Here is a 16,192-nt window from a genome sequence, read left to right on the forward strand (position 1 = left end):
TGGAATTATCTTGACAATATTCACAAAAATAGTCCATCAATAGACTTATTGTGATTTTATTGATTATATAGATTAAATTGTTGAGAAATAACATATTAGCATTGCTGAGTTTTCTGATAGTACGTAAAATATGTATTTCTTAATGTAATTCAAGAAAATTTTATTTTTATTCACTAACATCTGGAACATTGTTAGGTTTATTTGTCATTTTAACATTTTGTCTTTTGTTGCTAGGGACGTTCCTTGGCAAGTGGAATAAGGGAACCTGAGACAAAATAATTACAAAAGATCAAACGATTCGAACAATTTACATCCAGCTAATGAATCACAGGGTTTTATCTTCCTTAACCAAGGACACTTAAGAGCAAATGATTTACACATTCCAGACTGTCCTGGGACAGAATTACCTCAGTCCTGGGGCCCTCTTCAATGACATTCTTTGAAAATAAAACTAACCAGAAAATTACCCCTAATTACCCCTAATCCCTCTAGATGCACATTTTGATGAGTCAACATATTGAAGGAAACACCTAGAAAGCTAATGCATATTCTGTTAAGACCCTCCCCTGAGAGTCCCCTAGGATCCAAAGAAAGATAAAAAGCTTCAAGACAAAAAACCGACAGTCCACTCTCACTGGAGCATGCCCACACCTTGTATCTCTGCTCTCTTTCTCCTAAACTCTAAGACTTGCAACCCCCCATTAGACTTGCAACCAGGGGAGCAGCAGGCAGCAGCAGCACCTCCTAGGCATACCCTCTCAACCTGTCTCCAAGCCCCCCTTTTATCTGACTTTCCAGTGAGCTAACAGCAGCACCACCCAGGCTCACTCCTTTTACTGTAACTTCTATTTCTCTGTGAGCCAAAGCAGCCCCACCTTGGCTCACATATTTTCTATAACATTTCTAGGGAGCCAAAGCAGGCCTGCCTAGGCTCTCTCCTGTTGCTTTTTCTACCTTAAACCATTTCTTTGTTTAATTGTCCCCAGATTTGATAAATGTACTCTCAAAATCACCTGAACTCATGTTGTGAAATGTTTCCTGCACAAAGTCAAGAACCCACACACTACTGGCTGACCCAAGGCAGACTAGCTTTGGTCCCAGACCCTGTCCAGTAACAATCTGAAGGTTTAACTAGGGGGTTGCTTCTAATCTAACTCCTGTAACTGTTAGCAGGAGGCTTCAGTTCCTCCTGGTTATTGACCCCAGTTCCTCAGTTCCTCAGCATGTGGGCCTTTCCATGGGGTTGCTTATGACATAGCAGCTGGCTTCCCTAGAGAAAATGATCCAAGAAAGAGAGAAATGAAGATGGAAACTGAAATGACTTTAATAACCTAATCTCAGAAGTGACATACTGTCTCTTCTGAGTATACTATTGGTCACTCAGGTCAACCTGATAAGATATGGGATGGGACTATACAATGGTAGGAATACATAGTGAGGATAATCAGGGGCTATCTTAGAGGATGGTTATCAAAGGAATTGAGGGTTGCTCTGTAAAATAGGGTAGCTTTTGAAAACATCTGAAGGAAGGAAGGAGCAACCACAGAAATATCTGGGGTAAGATGTTCCAAGCAGATGTAAAGTGCCTTGGAGAAGGCCCACATTTTGTTAAGTTCAAGGAACATTAAGAAAATGTGTGTGGCTGGAGCAGAATGGAACCTAATTCAGTAAAAGTGTGCTCTAGACATCTAAATTGTTTCTTATTTCATTAACCAGATGAATTAATACTATTTTCTAAGCTGCCCACAATTTTCCCATTAGTCTTAAATGCCACTTTTAATATATACTACATTTGTCTATAAAACTCACTGTTTCTGAACTGCCTATTCTATGTCCAACAACCCTCTGATACCAGCATTAAGGTTAGAACACACTTTAACACATGACAAGGAAATTCCCTTTAAAAATAGGGCAGTATTAGTATAATAATAACATAAATTATTCTGCTAATTTTGCAGATAGTTTATCATTTTATTCTCTGGTATTAAATATAGATTTTGTCCAGCTGAGTTTCTACTGGAATTTGAGTTTAGATTTTACTAAGTAATATATGATTATTTTAAATTTTATTTTTCACACCCAGGAGTAATTCAACTTTTCATATTCCTTTTGGTTATTGCCTTAATATTGCTAATGCCTCACCACTTCCTGTATGCACACACTTTGCCTCATGACTCTTTGTCTTCCCCCCACTAGAAGTAGATTATATTTCTCCATCCCAGTGATGTTGGGCTTAGCCCTGTAATTTGCTTTGTCCCATGTAATTTAGGCAGAAGTGATAGTGGGTGAGTTCTTGGCTTTGTCGTTAAGAGGCATCACTATTGCATGGGAAGGACATGGCTTAGATAGCCTACCAGGTCCCAGAAGAATAAATGACACATGGAATAGGCCTAACCTGAACTCTTAGCCTGGAGTTAAACCTCAACAAATTCCAGACTAGATCAGTTAAACCTCAACTGACCTGCAGACCTGTAGCCCAAATCAGAGCTGCCCCAGCTGAACTGCAGACCTAGGAATATAAGAAAAAATGTTTAGTATTGTCAGACACCAAACTGGAGATGGGGGAAAGTGGTTGTTGTGCATCATTGTTGGAGAATAGGTTATCAATACAGATATTGGTACCTAAAAATTGAATATTATTGTAATAAAACATGATATGTGGCACTGGATTTGGAACCAGGTGATAAATGGCAAAGAAATCATTATAAAAGAGGAATAGAGGAAATCTCTGTGCCTTCTCACAGTTATAGGCTGTGAACCTATAACTACTTTAAAAATCAACTCTTAAAAATATTATTCCAGAGATTTAGAATAAAGAGAGATACACATGTATTATTTAAATACTAGAGGCTCAGTGCACAAAATTTGTGCACTCGGCGGGGGGGAGGTCCCTCAGCCCAGATTCTGAGAGAGTGCAGGCCAGGCCAAGAAACCCCACTGGTGCAGGATTGGGGCCAGGGAGGGACGCGGGAGGTTGGCCAGTTGGGGAGGGACCACAGGAGGGCTCCAGGGCTTGTCCAGCCCTTCTCGCTCAGTCCCAATGGGCCAGGCCCCAGCAGCAAGCTAACCTATAGGTCAGAGCATCTGCCCCCTGGTGGACAGTGCATGTCATAGTGAGCGGTTGAGTGGCCTTAGCATATCATTAGCATATTATGCTTTGATTGGTTGAATAGCCAACTGGACAACCAGACACTTAGCATATTAGACTTTTATAATGTAAGATTGTTATTATAATAAACTAGAGGCCCAGTGCACAGATTTGTGCACATGCACCAGTGGGGTCCCTCAGCCTGGTCTGCACCCTCTCACAATCTGAGATTCCTCAGGGGATGTTAGACTGCTGGTTTCAGCCTGATCCCCACAGACCAGGTGGGAATCAGGCCAAAACTGGCAGTCTGACATCCCCCGAGGGATGTAATAGTGCAGATGTAGTAGTGCATGAAGTGGCAGGCGGCCAGGGAGGAGTGCAAGCCAGGGCCACTGCTCCCACTTGGTAGTGCTGCCGTGGAGGTGGGAGAGGCTTGCGCCACCACAGCTGCACTTGCTAGCTGTGATCCCGGGGTCTGGCACCCATCAGTCAGCTGAATGGCACTCCCACTGTGGGAGCACACTGACCACCTGGGGGCAGCTCCTGCATTGAGCATCTGCCCCTCTAGTGGTCAGTGTGCATCATAGCGCCCGATTGACCGGTCTTTTGGTCATTTGGTCACTTAGGCTTTTATATAGAGAGATTATTATTATTATTAAAAATTTAAAAATATAAAGGTAGTTCTCCTTGGTGAGATGGCTCCATTGATTGGAACATTGTCCTGTACACCAATAAGTTGTGGGCTCGGCACATACCAGGTTGCAGGTTTAATCCCTGGTTGAGGCATCTATAGAAGGCAACCTATGGATGTTTCTCTCTCTTTCTCTCTCTCTCTCTTATCAAATAACTAGAGGCCCCCGGTGCACAAAAATTTTTGCACTCGGGCGGGGGGGGGGGGGTGTCCCTCAGCATGGCCTGTGTCCTCTTGCAGTCTCCCTGGGTCACAGATCAGAGGCCCAGATCCCTCGGGCAGCGTCTGGCGCTGCCTGCCCTGCCCCCCCGGTCACAGATCAGAGGCCAGGACCCTGTGGGTGGCCACTGGCACTGCCTGCCCCGCCTCCCCAGTCACAGATCAGAGGCCCGGATCCCACAGGCAGCGTCTTGCACTGCCCACCCCACCTGCAGTATGGAAATTTAAAGGCCATCTTTGTTGAGTTAATTTGCATACTCTTCTGATTGGCTAATGGGCATAGCAAAGGTATGGTCAATTAGCATCTTTGTCTTTTATTAGTGTAGATAACTCATCTTATATAGGTAGATATCATTGGCATATCACTGTTGTCTATGGTAACTTGGAACATAGAAAATGGTCTTGAACAATGAGAATTCAGAGCATAACATTGAAAGAGATCAAATCAAAAGATGACCTCAGAATATAGGTGGAACATTTATAGCTCTGAAATGCCAGAACATTCTGGGTTGGAAAATGAACCTATTTTTTTTCTCTCCCTTCTCCTAGTACAGTGATGGCGAACCTTTTGAGCTCGGCATGTCAGCATTTTGAAAAACCCTAACTTAACTCTGGTGCTGTGTCACATATAGAAATTTTTTGATATTTGCAACCATAGTAAAACAAAGATTTATATTTTTGGTATTTATTTTATATATTTAAATGCCATTTAACAAAGAAAAATCAACCAAAAAAAAATGAGTTCGTGTGTCACCTCTGACATGCATGTCATAGGTTTGCCATCACTGTCCTAGTAGTAGAAGATTCTCAAATTAAGATACAGCATGGGGACAAAGGTCAAATCAAGGATATAGCTATTAGCATACATCTTTGGAATATAAAGAAAATCAAGGCATGCTGTCAAATCCTTTGATTAGCTGTCTGAAAAAATAAAGTAGAAAACACTAGACATTTTCAGCTAGACAAAAGCCCTCCTAGAAAGTTAAGAGCAGAGTCCCACAGACTCCTGAAGTGACCAAATTGATGTGGCACCTATAATTAGGTAGAGAAAGAGAGGTATGACTCAGAAAAGAATCACAGATATGGCTCTAGGCACATACAACTGACTAGAATAAAAAATAGAAAACACCCTAAGTTTTAGAGAGAGCTATATGACAAAGGTACCATTAGCCTGGACCAAATAAAAATAGAAAGGCTCCTTAGCTCCCAATTTATAAAGGCAAAAAACAGGCTAAGAATGCTCCTTGGCCTCAAGGCACATTTTTTAACGCTCTCTTAAGAACTCCAACAAAATGGGAAAGAAAGGATTTCCCAGTGGTCAGAGCCAAGGGTTATAAACAACAATGAACTAGGGAGCGAAATTCAGAACAAGGACTAATCAAAGAACAAACTTTATGTACAGGGTAAGCAATCTTGCAAACATTTGCCTAGTGGAATTTCAGAATTGCTGTCAACTGGTGGCTGCTATGTAGTGCATATTATTTCCTATATCCCTATTCCACCATTTTATTGTAGGGTGTGTGATGTGACAGATAACTTATCTTTTTATTTTTATGATTACTGAATCAAGATAAGTACTCTCTAGATCTAAAAACTCACAAAGCTCTTAACTTTGACACTAAGGGGCATGCAGGAGGCAGTGATTAGATAACATGTGCAAGTTTCTCAGGGAAGAGCTGAGTATACTTGGCATGTAGGAGGCATGTGAGAATACAAAATAAATATTCATAAATAAGTTGCATTTTTATTCACCAATAATGCACTATCAGAAATGGAAACAATCCCATTTAGTATAATAGAATAAAAAACAAAACAAGAAACCTTGAAATAAATGTAACCACGGATGTAAAAGACATGTATTTGGAAAATTGTAAGATGATAAAAAATATATACAAATTGAAGAAGATACAAATAAGTGGAAGCATATACCATGTTCATGAATATACTTAACATCATTAAAATGTGCAATCTATAGATACAATGAAATTCATATCAAGTTACCAGTGGTGTATTTCAGGGAACTAGAACAAATATTCCAAAAATTTATATAGAACCACAAATAGCCACAGCAATCTTGAGAAGAACAAAGTTGGAGAAATCACACTACCTGATATCAAATTATACTACAAGGCCATAGTAATCAAAAGAGCATAGTACTGGCATGAAAATAAAGATACAGTTCAACGGAACAAAATAGCCCAGAAACAAACCCATGCCTTCATGGTCGATTAATATTCAACAAAGCAGGCAAGAACATACAATGGAGTAAAGATAGTCTATGCAATAAATGTTTGGGGAAATAGGACAGATATGCACAAAAAAATAAAAATAGACCACCTTCTTATGCCACACACAAGAATAAGCTCAAAAATTATAAACTGGAATATTGGACTCAAAACCATAAAAATCTTAGAAGAAAACATAGGCAGTAAAATCTCAGACATTTCTTGTAGCAAATTTTTTTCTGATATATCACCTCAGGCAAGGGAATCAAAAGAAAAAATAAATAAATGGGACTACATCAAACTAAAAAGTTTTTGCAGCCGAAACCGGTTTGGCTCAGTGGATGGAGCGTCGGCCTGCGGAGTGAAAGGTCCCAGGTTCGATTCCTGTCAAGAGCATGTACCTTGGTTGCGGGCACATCCCCAGTAGGAGATGTGCAGGAGGCAGCTGATCGATGTTTCTCTTGCATCGATGTTTCTAACTCTCTATCTCTCTCCCTTCCTCTCTGTAAAAAATCAATAAAATATATTTAAAAAAAAAAGTTTTTGCAAATAAAACCATCAACAAAATGAAAAGACAACCCACTGAATGGGAGAACATATTTACCAATGACACATCTGATAAGGGGTTAATATCCAAAATTTATAAAGAACCTATTAAACAAGACACACACACACACAAAAAAACAATCCAATTAAGATGCTCAACATACCTACTCATCAGAAAAATGCAACTTAAAATCACAATGAGATATCACACCTGTCAGGATGGCTACCATGTGCACCTTTAAATAGTATATTTCTTCCTATAATAGTTTTTTTAATATTTTTTTATTGATTTCAGAGAGAGAGAAGGGGAGAGAGAGATAGAAACATCAATGATGAGAGAGAATCACTGATCAGTTGATTGAGCCCGAAACCTGGGCATGTGCCCTGATCTGGAATTGAACTGTGATCTCCTGGTTCATAGATCAATGCTCAACCACTGAGCTACACTGGCCGAACTTCCTGTGAGTGTTTTTATGTGTCAACTTTGCTAGGCTGTAATACCCAATCATTTAATAAAACACTAATCTAAGTTTTTTTTGTGAAGATACTTTGTGGATGTCATTAGCATTTATAATCAATTGACTTTAATAAAAAACATTATCCTCAATATAGTTGTGAGTCTCAATCAACTGAAGAACCTAAGGGGAAAACTGAGGTTTCCCTGAGGGAGATATCCTACCTCAAGACTGTAGCATCAGTTCCTGTCCAAGAATTTCTAGTCTATTGATCTACCCCAGTGGTCAGCAAATTCATTAGTCAACAGAGCAAAATATCAACAGTACAACGATTGAAATTTCTTTTGAGAGCCAAATTTTTTTAACTTAAACTATATAGGTAGGTACATTGTTATTAACTTAATTAGGGTACTCCTAAGCTGACCTTTGCTAAAAATGTCCTCAATCTGATTGAGGTACGTTCGCTGAGGTCGACCCCTTCCAACTCTCCCATCCACACTCGTCTTGTATACTTGTTTCATCTATCTCCTTTCATTCATCCTCTCTATATGTCCAAACCACCTCAACATACCTTTCTCAGTCCTCAACACTACATCTTCTTTCACTCCACAACGTTCCCTAAAATTAATTTAATAAACTTTACTTAAAGTTTTAAGTCTTAGTTAAACTATAGGTACGTTGAATAAAACTTGATATCATACTTAATATTATTTATTGATAAAATTAAATTCCTTACAATTTACCTTACAATATCCATAAAATTAAATCATGACAATGACTGACAAACACTAATGTGAACAATGGCCTTGCATCTCCTTGGAAAGTTTGGGTAAGTCAGGTTTGTATGTTGTTTTTAATTTTAGGCACGATTCCAGGTTCTCATCAATAAGAAAACTTCTCAATTTACTCTTGATAAGGTTCATGCTTGAAAATGATTGTTCACATAAATATGTAGACCTGAATAAGGAAAGAACAGCAAATGCTAGTTTTTCTCATTGATTATATGAGTCAGGAATACTCTTCCAGATGTTAAAAATCAACATATCTTCCTTCTCTAGGTCTTTCAAAGCAGACTACTTGTGCTGTGAACTAAGTTCACATTTGTTTTTCTCCAATATTTCTATATCAGCACAAAGACGTTCAAATTTCAAGCTCCACAGTTCTTTGTTTTTTAAATCCAGCAATTGCATTTCAAAGTTTCCAATGTCAATATTAAAGGGAGAAAAATTTAATTCTGTTACAGTAGCATTGAGAGGTTTTTTAACAAAGGCTAACATCGCTTTGCTATTTCTGAATTCCTGAAACCTGTTGAGAAAAGCTTCCCTCATATCTAAAAGTGTTGTTTTGAAATAGCAAATGTCAATATCAGAATTATTTTCTTGGCAATGTTTCAACAGGCTTGGAAAGTGAATCAAAGTTTCTCTTTCAAAATCTTGAGCAAAAAGAGATAATTTGTTTTCGAATGAAATAACTTCTAACATCGAAAAAGCTGTGTTTCCTTTCCCCTGTAGTTTACGATTAAGCTGATTTAGATGAGACATAATGACTACCATGAAATAAAATTTTTGGATCCACTGATCGTTCCTTAGTTCTGGATAGTGAACACCCTTCTCAAGGAGAAATGCTTTCATTTCTGTTAATAAGGAAGCGAAATGTTTCAAAATGTTTCCTCTTGATAACCAACATTCCTTGTTATGCAGCAGAAGATATGCATACTCACTCTCCATTTCAACTAAAAATTCTTTAACTTGGCGATGACTAAGAACTTTAGCTATAATGGAGTTGATAATCTTAATCACCATTCCATAACTTTGCAAATTTCTTCTGGAAATGTCTGCGCACAAAGCACTTCCTGATGAACGATGCAATGGTAAGTAAGTATCTTGTGATTAATTTTTTCTTTCAAAATAGCAACAAGCCTGTTTCTTACGCCAGTCATAATTTTCGGCCCATCTGTTGAAATTGAGACAATTTTATCGAGTGGAATATGATGTTTTTCAGTGCACTCAATTACAGCATTTGCTATATCCTCTCCATGTGTTTGACCTTTGAGTGGCAATAATCCTAAAAGTTCTTCTTTAGGACCTGTAGATGAAATAAATCATACAAAAACTGAAACTTGCACTGTATCATTTATGTCACAAGACTTGTCAACTGCTATTGATAAAGCTGAAACAAATTTAAGATCTTTGACTTGCTGGTTGGTTATATTCGAAGACATTTTGACTGTTCTATCTTTCACTGTTTTAGCAGACAATGGTAACTCTTTAATTTTTTTTTTCAGAATATCTGCTTTGCGGGCTGGTGGCTGAGGGCGCGGTTGTCGTTTTCAATCCGGAGGGAGTCTCAGACTCTGGGCTACAGATCCGGGCGAGTCTCTAGGGACCCAGACTCAAATGGGAGAAGCGGGACTGTCTGGCTACGGTCCCTCCGAGGTTTGCAGCGGTTGCTGGGACAGAGAGGCAGAGCCCCTGGGGACGGACTGAGAGCAGCCATAGCTGCTCCCTCCCCCCTCCCTGTTGATCCCACCCCGCCCAAGCCCTGCGCAGAGCCATTTGCTAGATTAGCACCTCCCCAGAGGACAGAAGTTTTCCACACAGCTGATTTTCACAGCCAGTCGGCCCGGTGGTCAAATCCCTCTAGTATTAACTACAACAATTAAAGCTTAACTAGAACAAGACTGCGCACAAAGACCACAAGGGGGTGCACCAAGAAAGCATAAAAGATGCGGAGACAAAAAAACATGACAGAAATGGAGGATATGGAGCTAAAAATCGCAATTTTGAGGGCTTGCAATAAATTTGAGCAGAGCCTCACGAAAACTAATGAGACCCTCGATGCTACGATAAAGAAATTAGAAAGTAAGCATACACGGACTGAAATAAAGAATATTATACCCAATAGCAGACCAGAGGAGCACAAGAATCAAACCAAAGATTTGAAATTCAAAGAAACAAAAAACACCCAACTGGAAAAGCAAAATGAAAAAAGAATCTGAAAATATGAAGATAGTGTAAGGAGCCTCTGGGACAGCTTCAAGCGGACTAATATCAGAATTATAGGAGTGCCAGAAGATGAGAGACAGCAAGATATTGAAAACCTATTTGAAGAAATAATGGCAGAAAACTTCCCCCACCTGGTGAAAGAAATGGACTTACAGGTCCAAGAAGCGCAGAGAACCCCAAACAAAAGGAATCCAAAGAGGACCACACCAAGACACATCATCATTAAAATGCCAAGAGCAAAAGACAAAGAGAGAATCTTAAAAGCAGCAAGAGAAAGAAACTCAATTACCTACAAGGGAATACCCATACGACTGTCAGCTGATTTCTCAACAGAAACTTTGCAGGCCAGAAGGGAATGGCAAGAAATATTCAAAGTGCTGAATACCAAGAACCTACAACCAAGATTACTTTATCCAGCAAAGCTATCATTCAGAATTGAAGGTCAGATAAAGAGCTTCACAGATAAGGAAAAGCTAAAGGAGTTCATCACCACTAAACCAGTATTATACGAAATGCTGAAAGGTATCCTTTAAGAAGAGGAAGAAGAAAAAGGTAAAGATACAAATTGTGAACAACAAACATGCATCTATCAACAAGTGAATCTAAGAATCAAGTGAATAAATAATCTGATGTACAGAATGAACTGGTGATTATAATGAATCAGGGACATAGAAAAGGAATGGACTGACTATTCTTGGGGGGGAAAGGGGAATGGGAGATTCAGGAAGAGACTGGACAAAAATCGTGCACCTATGGATGAGGACAGTGGGTGGGGAGTGAGGGCGGAGGGTGGGGCGGGAACTGGAAGGAGGGGAGTTATAGGGGGGGGGGGAAAGAGGAACAAATGTAATCTGAACAATAAAAATTTAATTAAAAAAAAAAAGAATATCTGCTTTGTTCTTAAAATCCTGAAATAGCTCTTTGGATGCATTTATAAAACAACTTTTTATGTATTCGCCATCTGTATATGGTTTTCCTCTCTTAGCAATCTCTTGACTAACCACAAAACTTGCAATATTAACATTGTTGGAAGATTGCATCCAGTAATTAAATACAGAACTTGATTTTTCTTGACTCTTCTGAAGTTCCTCAACTGCTTTCTTCCTTGCATCACCGACAGGATATTTATGTACTAACTGACACGTGTTTAGTTGCAAAGTGTCTCTCCAAATTTGATTTCTTGTTATGTGCCAATTTTTCCTGACAAATAAGACAGGTCAGAAGGCCATTTAAAAATGAAAAAACGTGAAAGTCTCGGTCCATTCAACTTTAAATTCACGGTTTTCGTCTTCTGTTTTTCTTTGCTTTTTCTTTGTAGCCATGTCAAACAGGGCACCTAAAAAAATGTTTCATTTTATAATAATAAAGCCACCAATACAAAATAATTACAATTCTTAAATTGATGACAAAAATACCTGTGGAATTTGCAGCTGGTTGGAAAAATACAGGTAACTTTATGCTTCGAGTAGGTACTTTTGTCACCCGCGCACGATTTGCGGACGCGACTAGCACTAACCACTGCACATGAGACTGCTGACTGACTGGCTCACTCAACTCGTGCATGAATCATGCGCGCCTCTCCCCAAGCTGCGTATCCCGAGGCCCGCCTGCGCCTAGTCTCCCATTGCCCAACCGACCAACATCCCCCACTTCCGAACCACTTCTTCAAAATAGACTCACCCAGGCCGACTTCTGTGCATGGGCCGCAAAGTTTCAATCGCACTGTACATGCGCGCCCACACATGGTATTTTGTGGAAGAGCCACACTCAAGGTGCCAAAGAGCCACATGTGGCTCGCGAGCCACAGTTTGCCGACCACTGGTATACCCTAATAACAATTTTTAAACTATCAGCCTCCACCATTGCTTAAGTAAATTTCTTGAAAACACACACACATACATTTCCTATGTGCCAAGAGTGGGTCTAGGAATAAATTTCTTTTTTAAAATCTTTATTGTTGAAGGTATTACATATGTTCTCCTTTTCCTCCCATTAACTTCTTCCAGCCTACTTCAGTCAACCCCTTCCCAGGTCCTCACCACCCTATTGCCTGTGTCCACATATATACATACAAGTTCATTGGTTAATCTCTTCCCACCCACCCTCTCCTGCCTTCCCTCTGAGGTCCAACAGTCTGTTCATGCTTCTATGTCTCTGGGGAGGAAAAAATTCTTAAGGGTGTGATTTCTCAGGTGGTTCTAGGTTTTCTGGAATTAGTTCTCTAATCTGGTTAGACTTAAAGGCACTAATGCCTCTATTTCTAGTGGTAAAGAGAATAGTGATAGTCTATGGTATTATTCAGCATTACAGATATACAAAATACCACTTGGATACTCCTAACCAAATACTTATAAAATGTATGGATAACCATGTATTTGATACTTTAGAACATTTTAGTATAATGAGTTTAGCTGGTTTCTCCTAACTGCACTGGAGAAAGTGGGGGTCGGGGGGAGGGGAAGTAGATGAAGTCATGGCATCAGATTCCCAGCTCAAGTTCTGTATAAATGTCCAGACAGTTTCAATGTCTGCCCTGAAATATTTCCTATAGCAGCAAGGCTGAGATTTCTAAAAAATAAGATAAACCTTATTCTGTGAATGGCTGAATTACAACACAAATTCTGAAACTTGCAGCCTATCTTCTGTTAAGAGGAATAAATGGGACCCTGAAAATTGGAATGGGGTTATATGAGCAGATTCCAGTGAAGTTGGAGACATCAAATCCCTAAATTCTTCTGAGTCTTCTTTGTCCATAGTAGCAGCCTTTCTAACCCTGTCTGAAGAGGTTAACCCTCTTTTGGCCTCAAAAAATGCAAATGACCTTCCTTGAGGTAGTTGCTTTGAAAGGCATTGCTGTTCTATTCAGGGCCTTCCCCATTCACTCCTTTCTGCTTGTAGACCTATAACTAGACTCAAGTCCCAGCCAGGTTCTAAAAGGAGGTACAAAGTGTATCCCACAAGAAAGTGCACTATAGCCATAACCGGTTTGGCTCAGTGGATAGAGCATCGGCCTGTGGATTGACGGGTCCCAGGTTCAATTCTGGTCAAGGGCATGTACCTTGCTGTGGGCACATCCCCAGTAGGGGTTGTGCAGGAGGCAGCTGATCGATGTTTCTCACTCATCGATGTTTCTAGCTCTCTATCCCTCTCCCTTCCTCTCTGTAAAAAAAATCAATAAAATATATTAAAAAAAAAGAAAGTGCACTACACACTATATAATTTTTCCAATTTACATACTTATAAATCTAAGAATAAGTGTGGGATTTGATATTAAATATGTGAAAGAATGATGAAAGAAACATAAAATTAAGCTAAATGTATTTATATGATCCACTAAGCAGAGATTCTGGATTGAATGCAGTAGCTTGAGGGGTAAGAAAAGACTGAAATAGTTTATTCATTTGATGGGTTAAAATACGGGCCAAATGGTGGCCTATACTAAGTGAAAATTAATACCAGAACTGCCCTGGTATACTGTAGAGGGAGGTATCTAAAGACTGATGGATATTGAAATATTAAATTATAATTATCATGTAAGACCAGCTCATTCACCCTGGTGACCTTTCACCATGACTGTGAGAAATGTTTCTGAAGAAAACCTCAACATTATTTAAGAGCTCTGTGGTTGCTCTTCTCAGAACGTCAGAAATCATAGTGAGAACTGCTGCCATTAACTAGGATCCTAGGTGCAACTTACTTGAATCTCTAGTGAATTTTACTGAGTGAAAAAAAGGCAATCCCAAAAGGTTACATATACTATGATTCCATTTATATAACATTCTTGAAATGACAAAATTACAGTAATGGAGAATAGATTAGTGGCTGTAGAGGTTAGTGATAGGGGGTGAGAAGGAAGTATCTATAATAATAAAAGCATAATATGCAAATCGACCAAACAGCAGAACAACCTTCTGGATGACCACACTATCAACACAAACTAGTGCCAGGCCAGCCAAGGGGGGTGTGATATGATTGGTCAGGGGACCCCGCCATCACCCCACTATCAACCTGCAGAGGGAGGCCCAGGCCAATGGTCAGCATGGTGATCAATTAAAGGGGAAGGGGGGATGGCAGTGGATGCAGGCAGCACCAGGGCAAGATGGGTGTGGGCTGGGAGGAGGGACCGGGGGAAGCCCAGGTGCCAGCAGCCGAAGGGAAGCCTGCATCCTGGGTGCAGGCAGCCAGGGGAAGGAAGGCCTACCCTTGCATGAATTTTGTGCATTAGGCCTCTAGTGTGATAATAAATTTCTTCTGTATCTTTTCTTCTGGTGATGGATAACAAACATATGTGTATGAATAAAATTGCATAGAATCAAATGTACACCTACATACATACAGATAATACCTGGGCAATCTGAATAAAATCATTGGATTATAACTATGTCAAAATCTGGTTGTGATATTTTGCTATGCTTCTGGAAGATGTTATCAAGGGAAAACTGTGGAGAGGATACCTGTGATATCTCTGCATCATTTCCTACAACTGCAATGGCGGGAGTGTCCCTCAGCCCCACTTGTGCCCTCTCGCAGTCTGGGACCTCTAGGGAGATAATGACCTGCAGGCTTAGGCCTGCTCCAGGGTGACAGAGGGCAGGCCCAACCCCTAGGTGTAGCCCCTGGTCGGGCTCAGAGCAGAGCTGATTGGGGAGTTGGGGCGCCACCCCCTGTCATGCACAGAGCAGGGCCCATCAGGGGATTTGGGGCTCCGTACCCTGTCACACACAGAGCAGGGCCGATCAGGGGGTTGCGGTGCCACCCCTGTCACCCACAGAGTAGGGCCGATCAGGGGGGTTGGGGCGCTGCACCCTGTCACACACAGAGCAGGGCCGATCAGGGGGTTGGGGCGCCTTCCCCTGTCAGGAACAGAGCAGGGCGAATAGGGAGGTTGTGGCCCCACCCCCTGTCACACACAGAGCTGCAGGGTGATCAGGGGGTTTGGGCGCTGCCCCCTGTCACGCTGCTCCAGGGAACAGGAGGCCTCGCAGCTCCGCTGATCCCAGTGCTAGGAGGCCTCGCTGCTCCCCTGATCCCGGTGCTGGGAGGCCTCGCTGCTCCACTGATCCCGGTGCTGGGAGGCTCCACTGATCCCAGTGCCAGGAGGCCTCGCGGCTCTGCTGATCCCAGGCCAGGAAGCCTTGCAGCTCCGCTGATCCCGGGGCGTGAGGCCTCACGGCTCTGCTGATCCTGGGTTCGGGAGGCCTCGTGGCTCCGCTGATCCCGGTGCTGGGAGGCATATTACCCTTTTACTGTGTAGGATAGAGGCCTGGTGCATGGGTGGGGGCCTGTTGGTTTGCCCTGAAGGGTGTCCCGGATCAGGGTGGGGGCCCCGCTTGAGTGCCTGGCCAGCTTGGATGAGGGGATGATGGCTATTTGCAGCTGGTCACACCCCCTTCAGGGTCGGAGTCCCCACTGGGGTGCCTGGCCAGCCTGAGTGAGGGGCTGAGGGTCGTTTTCAGGCTGGCAAGTGACTGAAGCTCCCCAACCTCTCCTTTTTTTCTTTTTTTTTAATTCTGGGATTTATTTACCTTCTATGGCTGTCACTGGAGCTGAGGGCTGGCTTTAGCTCTGAGGCGGCTCCAGCTTGAGGTCTCTGCTGCTGAAAGCAGGGATCTGGGTTTGTTTGGGTTCTATAATTGCAACATTGTTTTGGTCCTGCTCGCTCCAGCTCTGATGGCTGAAAGCAGGTATCTGGGTTTTTTTTTCGCTTCTATAATTGCAACATAGTTTCTTAGAGAGCATCTCAGAGGCCGGCAAGGCAGGCAGGGAACCTTGGCTTCCTCCATCACTGGAGCAAGCAAGCCTCTTGTTCGCTTCAGCTGTGTGGCTGCCAGCCGCCATCTTGATTGGCAGTTAATTTGCATATCGCCCTGCTTAGCCAATGGGAAGCGTGTCGGAGGTATGGTTAATTACCATGTTTGTCTATTATTAGATAGGATACCAGTAAAAAGTTAAGTTTTAAAAAT

General features: G+C 41.4%; 1 protein-coding gene across 2 annotated transcripts in view; it reads right to left on the bottom strand.

Moving 5' to 3' along the window:
* CD200R1L (CD200 receptor 1 like) overlaps positions 1–16,192 on the bottom strand; it is a 57,223-nt gene that overhangs the window by 23,512 nt on the left and 17,519 nt on the right. The gene's annotated exons all lie outside the window — the stretch shown is intronic.

The sequence above is a fragment of the Myotis yumanensis genome, unplaced genomic scaffold (assembly GCF_028538775.1).
Source record: "Myotis yumanensis isolate MYYU_CA2020_CCGP unplaced genomic scaffold, mMyoYum1.0.hap1 SCAF_2, whole genome shotgun sequence".
Taxonomy (NCBI): Eukaryota; Metazoa; Chordata; class Mammalia; order Chiroptera; family Vespertilionidae; genus Myotis; species Myotis yumanensis.